Genomic DNA, 14,945 nt, shown 5'->3' on the forward strand with positions numbered 1-14,945 from the left:
AACTTATTAACTGCCATAATTTCGAGTAGTTATATTATATGTCATTATGCAAAAAACAAAGTTATTAACATTTATAGATTATTGCAATAATTAGAGTTTTTTGCAGTTATCTCAGGCAATTATTTGAGAACTCTCAAAGTTAAAAAAACTTTTTATGATATACAACTTTTCCTTGAACCTCTTTTCTCTAAAGTGTGTAAATATCGTTTTATAGGCAAAAAATTGTTTTCGCTTTTTTATGATTTGTCAAGGATTTGTCATCAGCTAGCCCTGGTATACCTTTTAGAACCTTTAAATATCTGTATAAGATCTTTATGTGAAATCAATTATTCTTTCACAGATAGACTGGTCTAATTATACAATAATCAATACCTACATTTTCGGTTGTCACATTGTTTTGAATATAGTTGGCTATATTTATATTTGTTATTTGTAAGCCAGTTGTACCCATTTATTTTTTTATTACGAAATACTTTGTAAATTTTTTTTGTGTTCATATTATTAGTTGACAATTAAAACTTATTTAGGTATTAAATGAATAACAGAAAATATTTTAAGAAATAGTTTTTTAAACAGAAACATCAAACATTAGATTATTAGATAACCAATCAAAATATTTTTGATTGTTGTTTGATTATTTATAAAGATACAGGGTGTCACTGTTTCAAAAAAAATTGGTCAATAGTTAAATTTCTGAATCTTTATTGTTAATCTGAATCTGATATTATTTTTTCTTTTTTGTGCAAAAAAGTATATTATATAATCAAATCCAGCTCTTAAATGCCAGAATTTTAAACATCGAAAATATTTTGGATTATTTTTAAATAGTATTCAATTTTTTAGGATTACAAAGAATGCACACAACGAATCACGATGAACTACTGTGAAAAAAACTCTGGCCAACATATTTCAAATTAGAGGAGAAGAGGGAGAGAGAGAGGAGAAACAAAAGTGACTATGAAAAAACAAGTTTTTCTTGGACAGTAGCGAATAGAAGTTATTCAAATTGTTTATACCTAAGCAAGAAAGTTTTTTCTAATTTTTCTTGTTGTTGAAAATAAAGTTGTTGGGGATAAACAAACTTAGGGTGGGTGGTAGGCGCAAAATCTTGGTCCAATGCTAATTAAATGCATTTTTTTGAATCCTTGGAAAACTAATAAATATTTTTGAAAAATTTAAACGCAGAATGAAAGATTACATTATTACCCAGGGGCGAAAGCCCCTTAAGAATAAACAAAAAGTTTCTATTGAATGAAATATTTGAAATTAAAAATCACTCCAAATTTTCTCTTTTGTTTTTTCACTCCTGTAACTTGTTAAAATATACGTTAAAGAAGTTTTCAGGGCCTTAGAACCTCGGTAATGTAATCTTTCAATCTGCGTTTAAATTTTTCAAAAATACTTATTAGTTTTCTCGGGATTCGAAAAAAATTAATGCATTTAAATAGCATTGGACCAAAATTTTGCGCCTAAAGAGGAAGTTTGTTAATTTAGGTCACATTGTGTGAGAATCTTATTTAACCAGGTATTTAATATTTATTTGTCCTATATAATTATTAATGAACATGGCCTGTGCAAATATTGTGAATCCCCAACAAACAATAATAATTCATATTTTTCTATTATATAAAAAATAATAGTCATTAAGAAAAATAAAATCATTAGTTGAAAATAATCAATAGTTAAGTATTTTTTTATAAAGTAGGTAAGTATATACGAATATGACAAATTTCTATAAAAAAAAACAAAATGTTTTGGACTATTTGTACTAAGTACAGATAAATTTATGTGGCTAAAAACTGGTTCATACAGTTGATCTTAAAAATATTGAACTTTTACAAATAAACTATGCTAAGAACTTGTTACATGACTTCTATGACTGATATTCTAGTTAACCCTTAACATATTCCCTGCCACCTGACGCCTAAAGGTGTTTTGCATGCGTTTGTCAAGTGCCAACGACGCGTTTGGGCAATCATGACCTATGGAATTAAATTCTTTTCATAATGGCACCATAAGAGAGTGACTGTGGCGGCGAATGGTGTTAACCAGGAAGGTCTCATCTGTGAGATTCAGTATACATTTCTTATTAACTTTGATTCTTGTTAACTGACAAGTTAGAAACACCTCCTAATCCTCAACCAAATGATCAGTTACCCTTTTATTGAATTTCAAACCAGTACGAGAACTTATGCCTAGAATCTAGAATATATTATAGGATAACATAAAGTGATTGTAGTCTGTGAGACTACGCCTGTCTGTTCAACCTGTTTCATTGAATGAGCATATTGATTCAAATTATAAGAGTAATTCAGAGTTATGGGATGAAAATATTGATGGCAAGGAAAATAGTTCAAATGTTGACTGCGAATATTAAAAAAATATGTACACTAAAAAGATATACTTAGATGATGTCAAACTGAAAACTATCATATGACCAATAACAACTTATGGTGTAGAAACATGGATCATGACAAAAAGGACTTATCAATATCTTTGAGACAAAGATATTGGGAAGGATATTGGGACCCGTCTGCGACAATGGTATGTAGAGAATAAGGTTCAACCACGAGTTGTATCCACATTACAATATTACAAATGACTATCCATAGGAAATTATGATAACACTACAAAGATTGTGCTGGACAGATCACCTTATGAATGAATAATCACAGAACACCTAGTAGAAAACTTAGAGGAACTATGGTGGGATGTCAGCCAGTAGAAAGACCAAGTAAGAGGTGGATAGACAAAGTGGGAAATGGTGCTAGAAATATTTTTTTTCCTGGAAGCCGTCTGTTGTGAACCAGTTGTATTGCAGCCACTTGGCTTATTGTACATTTTCCATTCATTTATGAAACCCATTCCAGAATTCTGGAACCCTGTACCAGCTTGTACAAGTCTAGTGGGTGGGTGCCATATATATTTTTGGAGTCAGTTCGATGTCTCCGAAAAGTGTTTGCTGTCTCCGATCCAATGCCTCATAGTCACGCAAAATATGGTTGACTGTTTCAGGTTCTCTGTTACAGAGTCTGCAGCTTAAGTCTCCATGAAACAGCCCCATTGTATGCAGGTGACCCTTAACTGGCACATGTCCAGTGAGGAAACCTGTTATGACTCTGAGCTGATTCCTGTTTGTTTTCAGCAGTAACTCAGCCCTACTAGCACATGTCCGTCCGATATACATCTTGCCATGTGTTTGTCTAGGTACATTCTCCCAGTGTGAGTTGGGTTGGCTTCGGATCCAGGCTTTTTTTCGTTCACGGACCATCCTCTGGACCCAGGTATTTTGTAGATGATGCCCCGATGACCTGGAACCCATACCAGTATAACACTGTTATGTTGTGCCAGTCTGTCAAGTTCTTGTCGACATTCCCACACCAGCCTAGAGTTCACCTTAGGGTTTATGAGAGCCCCAATGCCGGCTTGGCTATCTACTGTGCATATATGTTAACCTGCTGCAGTTCGAATGCCCTCAGGTTGTTTTCTCTTGCACACTGCAAGATTGCAAAAATTTCTGCCTGAAATATGGAGGTATATTCTCCCAGTGGAATAGAAATGTTAAAATTTCCACCACTACAGAATATTCCTGCACCCGAACCGTCTGCAGTTTTAGACCCTTCTGTATACCAGGTGTAACCCTGCAGTCTGAATCAAGACTTTCCTCTGTCCCATTCGTCTTGTGGGCAAATATCCTCTTGAAAAGGTACTTCAGGCTTGTATCTTGATGTCATATGGTCAGAAATCATCATCCATTTGGCAAAATATGGTTGACAGTTTCAGGTTCTCTGTTATAGAGTCTGCAGTTCAAGCCTCCATGAAACAGCCCCATTGTATGCAGGTGACCCTTAACTGCCACATGTCCAGTGAGGAAACCTGTTATGACTCTGAGCTGATTCCTGCTTGTTCTCAGCAGAAACTCAGCCCTACTAGCACATGTCCGTCCAATATACATCTTGCCATGTGTTTGTCTACATACAGTCTCCTAGTGTGAGTTGTGTTGGCTTCGGATCCAGGCTTTTTTTCTTTCGCGGACGGTGCTTTTTGGCACTCCCATGGCCGGCTCTGGACCCAGGTATTTTGTAGCTGATGCTCTCTTGGCAAGTGTATCAGCTCTTTCATTGCCGTATATGCCCCGATGAACTGGAACCCATACCAGTGTAACACTGTTATGTTGTGCCAGTCTGTCAAGTTCTTGTCGACATTCCCACACCAGCCTAGAGTTCACCTTAGGGTTTATGAGAGCCCCAATGCCGGCTTGGCTATCTACTGTGCATATATGTTAACCTGCTGCAGTTCGAATGCCCTCAGGTTGTTTTCTCTTGCACACTGCAAGATTGCAAAAATCTCTGCCTGAAATATGGAGGTATATTCTCCCAGTGGAATAGAAATGTTAAAATTTCCACCACTACAGAATATTCCTGCGCCCGAACCGTCTGCATTTTTTGACCCGTCTGTATACCAGGTGTAACCCTGCAGTCTGAGTCGAGAGTTTCCCCTATCCCATTCGTCTCGTGGGCAAATGTCCTCTTGAAAAGGTACTTCAGGCTTGTATCTTGATGTCATATGGACAGAAAACATCATCCGTTCGGCATCATTAGTTTCATTCGTTATTCTACTATGTCCTGATTTAACTGGTACGTTGCTCAGGTTTTCTCGTAGTCTACCTATAATATCCCTAAAGAGATATTAAGGATAGATAACTAGAGGAGTGCAGCCAGGGACAGAGATACTTGGAGGCAGATGCTGAAGGAGGCCAGGACCCGACTTAGTTCCCAATATAGACCCAATATAGTTACTTGCAGTTTACTGTGTTTTATGACAAATTAAAGACCTTTTAATAATGAATATTACAACATTCAGAATCTTGAATAAGATTTTTTAAATATAAAAATATTTTATATAAAAATCACAAAAATATATAGGGATTATATACAATCATCTGTGAGAGGAGACCTTTCCATTTGTGTTCAAAATGTGACCTTTTGGGTGAAGGGTTAAATACAAAATAAGTGAACTACAAATCATGGTGTGCTATGGTTCTGAAATGACATACCTTGTTATTGTTAATATTCAGAACAGGCAATGCAGAGTCAACTACAATTTTCCTATCAATTTTCAATGAATATATTTTTTTGTAAATAATTTAGTTGTATAACACATTACACATTAAAGATTCGAGAGCCGATTTGCTTAACATTAAAATTACCCTAATATAAAATAAAATCGTTAAAAATAAATAATACATAGAAAACACATTAATAAGAACTTGTAATAGCCATGTAAAACATAAATTAAAATGCTATTAAAGTTATAAGTTATACAGACGTATTCGTTGTTATGGCTTACAGAACATTGATACCCAAAAAAGCTCAAGGGGTTTATTGTGCACAAAGTCAACTTTATTAGGGGTATAACTTTTTATGTAAACATTTAATTCAATTTCAATACATTAAGAACATAGTGTATGATTACTTACCCAATATGCAAATGTAGAAAATCTCAATTAAAAATGCTACTCATGTTCAGAAGTAGCAGACTTAAAACAGCGATAATAAATAATTAAACCACCAATTATATATTTTTTAGTTAAAATATACTTTTTCATTGAAGATTATTAGTTGAAGGCACTGGATTATCTGACATATTTTAGAGAGCAATGTTTGGCTTGTTATTCACAGACGTAACATCCCAAGTAACATAAATTTTACGAACACGATGACAAGAGTTTTAGACACTAATTATTATTATTTAGCAAAAACCAAAATATGTTTCAAGATCGTTTAGTTTTATTGTACGAAAATTACCTATCGCTATTCAACGATCGACGGATACAGTCCACCACGGTGTTGCCAAATCAATAAACAACCAGAATTAAACGATATAGGAGATTGGAAGTTATTTTGGAAACGTTATTGTGGAGCATATCGGAAACTTCAAAGGCCAATCTTTAAACAAAAATCGATGGACTTACTTCGACTTATGCAACCAACTATACACATTGTAACCAAAATTTACATTTTAGAATTTTATGCATTTAATGATGTGATCCTAATTGTGACAAATTATTAACTAGGATGTACAGCCTTTCTACTATGTACAGCTGTGGCTATTGAACAGTTTAAACCCCTTAATAACCAGTGGCCAGTTTTTTGAATTTTTACCTCGTTTAAATGCACCTTTTATGTCAAAGTGGCGATACCAGTGACGGACCGAGAATAGTTTGATTAAAATTATAAAATCAAAATAAAATAGATCTATTTTACAAAATGTAACAAAATGGAAATTATAGAAAGAAGTTTTTTTGAAAAAAATTGAGTTAAACTTATTGAGTTTGGCAATTGCTCTTCAGCAAATCGTTGTCAAAATACCTACCTACAATTTATATTTTAATTTAAAAATTTACAATTTGTATTTTGACAACGATTTCCTAAGTGGAAATCGAAACATCAACATAAACATATTTTCATTTGAAATTGTGGTTAATTCCCATTAAACATAATAAATCATATTAAAATGCCACAAAAAATAACGTGAGAGAAAAAAATTTGTAACATACCTCAATTTACTTAAAATGTACCTACTCATTTTGTATTAGATATATGGCGTATTTTATTCACGTAAGATTTATTTAAGTATTCAAAATATAGAACTCCTGTCCGATTTTTCTGAGAACTTCCATATTAGGTACTGGTGCGGGAGCATGCCAAATAGAATTCTGTTTTAGTGACGTCACGTTGCCTAGCAACCGTCGGTTCTCCCATTATGAAATTCTATTTTGTGACGTCAGCAAAATAGAATTCTATTTGGCGTGCTCTGGGCTTAGATGAGATATACCAAAGAAATTCTCTTCAAAGATGTTACCTATACTTACGAATAAATACATTTTAGTTAACTAAGTATATACCTACTATCAGAGTAATCACTATTCTCCTTAGTTACTCATTCTATCCGCCGTTTTTAAGTGAACCTGCAGACTTATTTGAATTAAGGCAGAAGTAAAGTAGGTACATACCTACCTATCGTAAAATACATAAAGATAGGACGTCTGAGGTGGGTAGGACATGTAATGCGGATGGAACAAAATGACCTAGGTACCTATCTAGAAAAACGCTCCTTGATAGAGCAATTGGCCAGAGAAGAAGAGGAAAGCTCTGAACAAGGTTAATTGATAACATCGATGAATACATGGGAAATATGGAAATACTTACTTGGCAGATGAAGGCCATGGATAGGGTCAATTGGAGAGACATTCTTGAGGAAGCTAGGACCCACATAGGGTTGTAGAGTCAGAATGATGATGAAAGTACGAACCGCTTGGAGAAGACCCTGACCCACATAATGACAACGACAGAAGACTAATCGACATCTGCAAATGTAACGATCTCAAGATAACTAACGGTATAATAGGCCTGGATCCCGCGTACCAAAAAATAGTTTATTAATAGCAAGCTGAAAATATCTTAATACATTAACGGTGTCTAGTCGGACAAACTTTGATGTATGGGAACACTGTAACGGGGAATTTTTAATTGTGGAACGTCATTTTAATTGTAGGACGTGTCATCCTGACAAGTTTAGGATTGTGAAAACTAGCAGGTTGTTTTGAAATTTATTCAATAGCAAACTTTATTAGACCAGGGCGGATCTGTGAAAAAAGGTCTCTATATGTTTGGATGTGCGAGGTGGCATTCAGATTTTTGCAGATAAAGTTAGGTAACAACTTTAACAATAATAATTGACTTATGCTGCTCCTCAAATATGCCCGGAACATTAATAAAAAAATTAAAGTATTTAAAAATTTCGAAAATCATCGATTTTTTCTAATTTCTTTGCTTATAACTTTAAAACGATTCATTTTGGAACAAAGTCGTAGGGAAATAAAATAATGATAATTGAATTTTGTATAATAAACGACTGGTTAAAAATGTCTTAAATTATAACCCTTTCTGCAAAATAGCAATAAATACAAAATAAGGGGGCAAAATAAGCCTGTTTTTATTCAACATGTTTTTCAACCACTTTGGTTGCACTTAGAACTTTCGTAATTCGCCTATTGGGACCGTGCAAGTTCGGCAAAGCGACCCCTATTTCTACGCTCTATACTAAAATTCGCACTTTTAATTATATTGGCCAATTATATTAGGCCTGGTTACTGGATAATTGTCAAGGCCATAGTCCAAAAAAATAATAAGAAGAAAAAATAAGATTCAGGTTATGTTATGAAAACGTCAACAATTGTATGTAGTAAATAAAATTAGTTATTAAAATGCAGTACTGCAAGCAAAATAAAATTAATTAAATTTACCTTTATATAATAATTGCATATCATATCAATATTGTGGAGCAATATATAATTTTTCTGCTTCATTGACAGAAGGTATGAAATATACGTCAATTTGACAATTTGAATTGACAATATGAAGATAGTTGCAATCACAAACCATACATACTCATAGCATAGAGGTATATATTAACATAGAGGGAGCCTACTTTCCGCGCTACCTGACGACAAGATCTCATGGACTGGCTTGCTGCATCTCTTTCTAACACATTGTATCGAAAATCTATGATGACATTCAGTGTGAATATAGGCACGGAAGAGGAGGAAAACTGTAGCAGCTTTACTATGCGTAAGAGTGAAACAGCACTAATCCAAATAAAAAAGATGGTGTCGTCACTTAGCTCTGAATGACACTCTCTCTATGCTAATATATAACTCTATGACTCATAGACGTTTCACGACCATGTTAATCTTTCGGATCGAATTAACGCCATCTCTTGATTGGAATGGGAACTAAATTGACAAATTTTAGTTATGTAGGAATTTCAAATTATAAATTTTGCGGGATTTTTGATGAAATTTCGCAGGAAATTAAAACAACAGAAACACAATTCAATGTTTTATTCAATGTTTTACTGAAAACTTCAAATGTTCCAATTTGTTTTCAAAATGGTATAAACACTACTGCCTACTGCCATGTGTCACGTGAAAGCACTGATGTGTAGTGTGTAATATTGAGTTGAATGAAAATCTTTGAAATAATCTTGTAGGATGATTGTTTAGATAAATACCTTATAATCTTTTACAAACTTCCAAAGGCCAAATATATAGGCTCGAAATGTTGATGACACACTTGTCTATTGGCATAAACTGTTTCAGGATCTATTATGTTGTTTTTTAAATGTGGAGAAACACAACACGGGATGATCAATGTAAACTAAAAATTCTACTCACAAAAACGGAGAGGAGGTTAATACAATGATCAAAATTGTGATTAAATCTAATTAAAAACGTAACACCACTATAATAAAATATTTAAGCCACAAACTGTAAAATAGAAAGTAAATAACAAATTAATTTAATTGTCAACTGTCAGTTGTTAAATATGACAAGAGAATTGACTGACAGCGACATCTCTGGATTGGAATGGTAACTAATTTGCTGTCTTGACCTTGACAATTTACGTGAAACGTCTATGGGCCGGTTGTTCGAACGCTAATCAACAATGATCATTATCAAATAATTAATTACTGTCAATGTCAACTTTGTTTGGATTGTTAAAAAGTCTGTGGAGTCTATAATCAATTAATATAACAATAATTATTAACATAATTAATAATAAATCTCATAATTGTAATTAATTATGTTTTCAGCAACCCAAACAAGGTTGACATTGACAGTTTTGGTGACAGTAATTAAATATTTGATATTGATCATTGTTGATTAGCGTTCGAACAACCGGCCCTAAGAGTATGTATGGTTTGTGGTTGCAATATTTCTCCGCGACTCGCGCAGGGTCGTTTCTCGTTTCCCCTTCCAAGTACTTGCACACCGCTAATAAAATTCTTACAACATACTTAAATCGTTCACCAAATTTCATTAAAATCGACCTGACAGATTTTGCAGAATAATTTTACAATCAAATTTTTTTTTAAAACTTCAAATTTTTTAAAATCTTGCACAACAAAAACTAGAACATACAAAGATTTGTTAATTTTTTGACATATAAAGAAGTTCTCTACCTATCTAATACACTTTACAGAATTAAAATCGGATTATTTAAGCGGCCTCAGCACTGTTTTAAAGTTATAAACAATTTTTTGGCTTATAAACAAATACAGTGAGAACGTTTGAGTTGGCATACATTCATTTTCTCGAGAATAGGCACCTCTGAGCCCAGAGCACGCAAAATAGAATTCTATTTTTCTGACGTCACAAACTAGAATTTCATAATGGGAGAATCGACGGTTGCTAGGCAACGTGACGTGACTAAAATAGAATTCTATTTTGCGTGCTCCCACTGCTGGAGATAAAATCCCGAAACAGGTCGATTTTTATTTTTAAATTCTAATTTTTTGGTATATTATATATACGGTGACCATATGTACTTATTTAAGTAGGACAGTACTTATTTTTAAATATTGTCCTAATGTACTTTAAAACCTTTCTAAGGACACGCGAATGTACTTATTTTTTCTAAAAAATGAATATTTTTATCTTTTACTACTTTTAAACAAATTTCTTTGTATACTGTTCCAGGTATTGCAGCTTTTGGGTCTTGATGGTTTCCAATATTTCCATTCTTTTGTTGACTCTTCTCCTGACGTTGTTTGTTACAGGCTCGGTCCATGCTATCTTCAGGTACCTTCACCCACAGTTCAGATGCTTCCAACTTTTTAGTAGTCGACGCGTTAATTGACCATGCTTCTATCCCGTAAAGTAGAGTCGAGAAAATATAACACCTTGCCAGCCTAACTCTCAAGTCTTAATTATTTCAGTTCTCTTGCACAAACTACCTTTCTCATTTTATTGAAGTTGGTTCTTGCCTTCTCTATTCGAAGTTTGATTTCTTTGGAGTAATGTTTTGTGTGATTAATTATTGTGCCAAGATAGTTGTAGTTTTCAACTTGTTCTAAAGTTTTACCTTTAATTGTCAGGCTTTTATCATTATTTTGGGTTTTTGATAGCCTTATAAATTTAGTTTTCTTGATATTTACTGATAATCCATATTGTTCTCCATACTCAACTATCTTGTTCATTAGCTTTTGGAGGTCGTGGAGGTTGTCCGTTATTATGATAGTGTCGTCCGCATATCTAATGTTGTTAATTTTCGTTTCATTTAGGTACCTTTATTCCTGCTGTTTCTCCCTCAAGAACTTTTTTCATAATTTCTTCAGAGTATGCATTTAATAGTAGTAGTGACAATACACACCCCTGTCGCACTCCTCTTTTAATTTCGAACTCTTCTGATGTGTGTTCGTTAATGCGTATGTGTGCCTTTATAATATAGATTTGTTATAATTCAAAGGTCATTGTATTGTAATTGTTTTGTTTTGAGGACGTCCATTAGCTCTTTGTGGCGGACTTTATCGAAAGCCTTGTTGTAATCTATGAAACGGACGTACATATCCTGGTTCACATCCAAGCATCTCTGGATTAGTAGTGTAAATTTAAAGTGGGTTTCTTCAATATCCATATCAAGTGTTTGGTAAATGCATTTATGAATGATCTTTAAAAACATTTTAAGTATGTGAAACATTAGGGTTATGGTGCGGTAGTGCGGTGGTCGCGCACAAAACTTCACTGCGCAAGTGAAACATTTTTACACAAAATGTGTAACCTACCTAGAAAACTGGAGTACAAATTTTCATGAATTTAAACTACTCAAAAGCATAGATCTAAAGTGGGCTCCACATTCTCGGCGAAGTTACTTCGCCAAAGTTGACCGAAGTTCGAAGTACCCTCTCTATACACTCGTTCTACTTCGCGAGGAAGTGCGATACCGACAAAGAGCGGTGCGATACCGACAAAGATCCCTTTGACCAGACCAACAGAGAATGGAAGTAGAACGAAGTGAGGCAAAGTTACACAAGGTGGCCGTCTACACTCTCGTACTTGTTAAACCTCGATCGACTTCGGCGAGAGTGTGGAGCTCGCATAAGAAGTGAAATAACATGAAACGATGTTTGTTATTCTCTCGAAGCTTTTAAATTGTATATCAAGGCAACCATGTTAAACGAAGATCAACTCTTTGACGAACTGGGAATTTTGAAAGACATGGCTACAGGTGAAAAAATTTCTGAGTGGAACAGAAGAAAAAAATAGTCAGGATCGATGGCTTAAAGTTTTTAAGTGTGTAGATCAATTCAAACTGAAAAACTTACAAATATTATGCGAATTTATTTTTTGTATTCCCGGTACTAGTGCGGCTATCGAGCATTTATTTTCTGTAATAAATAATTATTATTGGACGTCGGAAAAGTCACAAATGTCCATATCCACTCTCAAGGTAGCGATGATGGTGTACGCAAATTTTGATGAGACTGGTATGAAATGTTTCATTTACTTCAGTCGAAGCCGGACCTTCTTAAATTAATTTTAAGTTCAGAAAAATATGAATGATGCAAAAAACCGGAAGATGAGGTTATTCCAGGTCCCTCATCTAAAAACTCGTAATTACAGGCTTGTAACTTTTTCAAAGTTAATGTAATGTGTTATGTTTAGTTTAATTGATATATTTTTTTATGTCTAGCTACACAGTTTATTCATTTTTAATGCAAAAAGTTATATTTGTCCAATAACAAGATACATTTTGCGTTTTTAATACATTTTTGTTTTTTGTACTTATTTTTCTTTAAAAAGATATGGTCACCGTAATTATATATCATACTAGTGACGTCATTCATCTGGACGTGATGACGTAACCGATGATTTTTTTAAATGAGAATAGGTGCCGTGTGATAGCTGAATCGAAAGGCTATTCAATTTTGTATTCACTAATATAAACATTAACATAACTATTTATACAGGGTTTGAATTAAAAAAAATTGAATTAATAAATAATTAGTTCCAATATTTAGATTACGTCATCACACCCAGATGGATGAAGTCACTAGTATGATATTTATGCCAAAAAATTATAATTTAAAAATAAAAATCGATCTGTTTCGGGATTTATCTCCGGAGTCTCCCATTCTCAAGAAAATGAATTTATTCCAACTCAAACGTCCTCACTGTATTTGTTTATAAGCCAAAACATTGTTTATAATAATTATATTAATTATAAAAAATACAAAACTTTTTGACAAATACTCCAGGTTGTTAGGTAGAATTTTTATTTTATATAAAGTGATTATTTGTTGAATGTAAACAGTGTGTAAACTTGATTTTCTCAAAAGTAGATACTTGTGACTTGACCCCTTTCTGAAATAAACGATTCAATTTTAAAACAGTGCTGAGGCCGCTTAAGTAATCCGATTTTAATTCTGTAAAGTGTATTAGATAGCTAGAGAACCTCTTTATATGTAAAAAAAATTAGTAAACTTCTAAATGGTCTACTTTCTGTTCAGAAAGTTTTTAAAAAATTTATGCTGAATAGCCTTTCAATTGAACTATCACACGGCACCTATTCTCATTTAAAAAAATCATCGATTACGTCATCACGCCCAGATGGATGACGTCACTAGTATGATATATATTATACCAAAAAATTACAATTTAAAAATAAAAATCGACCTCTTTCGGGATTTTATTTCCAGAGACGCCTATTCTCGAGAAAATGAGTTTATGCCAATTCAAACGCTCTCACTGTATTTGTTTATAAGCCAAAAAATTGTTTATAACTTTAAAACAGTGCCGAGGCCGCTTAAATTATTCGATTTTAATTTTGTAAAGTGTATTAGATAGGTAGAGAACTTCTTTCTATGTAAAAAAATTAGCAAACTTCTAAATGGTCTACTTTTTGCTAAGAAAGCTTTTAAAAATTTGAACTTTTTAAAAAAATTTAGATTGCAAAATTATTATGCAAAATCTATTAGGTCGATTTTAATGAAATTTGGTGGACGGTGTAAGTATGCTGTAAGAATTTTCTAAGTCAATTATGAAGGTTCTAAGTGTAACCAAAGTGGTTGAAAAATATTGAATAAAAACAGTCTTTTTTGTCCCCTTATTTTCTATTTATTGCTATTTTGCAGAAAGGGTAATAATTTAAGACATTTTAAACCAGTCGTATATTATACAAAATTCAATTATCTTTATTTTCTTTTCCTAAGACTTTGTTCCAAAATGAATCGTTTTAAAGTTATATGCAATGAAAGTAGAAAAAAATCGATATTCTTCAAAATTTTTAAATATTTAAATTTTTTTATTAATGTTCCGGGCATATTTGAGAAGGAGCACGAGTCAATTATAATTATTGAAGTTGTCACCTAACTTTATCTGCAAAAATCCGAATGCCACCTCTCACATTCACCTCAAAACAGATCAGTCCTTATCTATATATAATATATGAAAAAATGTTTGTCCGAGAGATATAGGCTATTGATTATGTACTGTAGAAAGGAACTACAACGTTAACGGGGTTTTATTATTTCATATGGTCAATGGATCTCTATATATGAAAAAACCGCGGAGTGCTACCATTTACAGGGGTGCGTTTTTGAGAAATGGGTGAATTAGTCCCTGGGCACAGGTTACATTAGGGTGAGTTCTATGCACTTTTGGTACAAACACGTCTACATAAAAATTGTTCCTGGTTAAATTTCCTATCTAAATAGCACTTTTTTAAGTCAAAGATACTTTTTTTTACAAAAATATATTCAAAAGAAAAAGCACAAAGAAACCCAAAAGAAAGAAATTTTGTTTTTTGTCCTTTAACTTTTGTCCACGGGGATATAGGTATAGATATTGCTTTACAGAAAAAGAACTTACATCTTTTCTCTTTAAAATACTGCTTGACAGAGGTCATTGCGATTTACAGTTTTCGAAATATGATTTTTCAAAGTTTGCCGCTCACAGCAATTTTGGGCAATTTTCCTTGTTATTTCGCACATATTGTTCTGTAACTTTTTTCTACGTAACTTTAGGTATATGCAATGGTACATGTAATAGAAAGAGAAATGAATTACCTTTAAAATGGTCTACTGCATAACGTTGTGCGACT

General features: G+C 33.2%; 1 protein-coding gene across 3 annotated transcripts in view; it reads right to left on the reverse strand.

Moving 5' to 3' along the window:
- The window catches only part of LOC126879472 (diacylglycerol lipase-alpha), a 142,094-nt gene extending 135,968 nt beyond the window's left edge, over window positions 1-6,126 (reverse strand). The window contains exon 1 of one of the 3 annotated variants that reach the window (XM_050642497.1): window positions 5,480-6,126. The gene's annotated coding sequence lies outside the window, so the exon portion shown is untranslated. Of the gene's footprint in view, window positions 1-5,056; window positions 5,077-5,479 lie in introns of those variants that run through there. The other 2 variants (XM_050642500.1, XM_050642501.1) reach the window with 2 other exon arrangements.
- Window positions 6,127-14,945: the final 8,819 nt, after the last annotated feature.

This window comes from Diabrotica virgifera, chromosome 2 (genome assembly GCF_917563875.1).
Source record: "Diabrotica virgifera virgifera chromosome 2, PGI_DIABVI_V3a".
NCBI lineage: Eukaryota > Metazoa > Arthropoda > Insecta > Coleoptera > Chrysomelidae > Diabrotica > Diabrotica virgifera.